Raw genomic sequence first — 1,166 nt, forward strand, 5'->3', positions numbered from 1 at the left:
ACATTGTCTAGGTATAGAACCTACTACTAAGTGGATCCACTAGTCTATGCTAAAAAGCATTAAGTAATCATCTAAAAAGTATGACCCTTTCTACCCACGTTGGCTATATGGTTTATGAAGGTTGTGAGTTGTATGAATTCTCCCCCATATCGGTGCTCAATAATACTCCCAAAATATACAAGCTCATATGTTTAAAAACATAGCTCTTTCTATGTTTTGAGAATATTACTCAAAAATCTTTCTCTTAAAAGAGATGGTACTCAAATTGCTCAAAACTCTTTTGGAAATCTCAGTTTCCTCCTATCTTAAATGTAAAAACATTTACTCTTGGAAATACCTAGTTCCCATTTATCATTTTAAAGAAAATGAACTCAACTCTACTCTTCCTCAACTTAGTGGTACAAGTCTTTAAAACAAGTTTTAAAACAATTTGTAAAAAGACTTCTTAAAATAGGGCTCATGCCGAATTATGGACGTGAACGACTCAATTCAAGGTTTTCAATAACCATGCATAGAACTCAATACTTGGAACTCAACAACTCCAGAACTCAAGGAGTCAATGATACTACTCATCTCAAGAATTCTCGACTAGGAGGGGTCATGCGGAATTATGGGTATGAAATACTCAACTCAAGGGCTCAATGATACCTCTCCTCTCAAGACTGCTCGACTCATAGGGGTCATGCGGAATTATGGGCATGGACTACTCAACCTAAGGACCTTCATGGGTAACATGTAGTAGCCCCATGATTAGGAATATAATCCCAAAATGATTGGGAACTCAATACTCAAGACTTAGAACTTGAAGATACTACTCCTCTCAAAAATATTCAACCGATAGAGTTCGTGCAGAATTTATGGGTATAAACAACTCAACTCAAGGGTCTAAATAACAATATGGAACTCATGTATATGACTCTTCTTATTCTCATACTTACTTCCTCAAAACTCTGTTTAAAACTCATGTGTTGGCTTTGAAAAACTTCTCAAGATTTATAACTCAAAATAGGGTTCATGCTGAATTATAGACATTAACAAATCAACTAAAGGATATCAATAAAATATAAAAACTCAATAATTAGGAATAGAATTTTAAAAGAATCAGGAATTCAAGAACTCAAAATCAACTTATCTCAAGAATACTCAAATCTAGGGAAAGAATCCTA

The sequence above is a fragment of the Solanum tuberosum genome, unplaced genomic scaffold (genome assembly GCF_000226075.1).
Source record: "Solanum tuberosum cultivar DM 1-3 516 R44 unplaced genomic scaffold, SolTub_3.0 scf00715, whole genome shotgun sequence".
Classification (NCBI taxonomy): domain Eukaryota; kingdom Viridiplantae; phylum Streptophyta; class Magnoliopsida; order Solanales; family Solanaceae; genus Solanum; species Solanum tuberosum.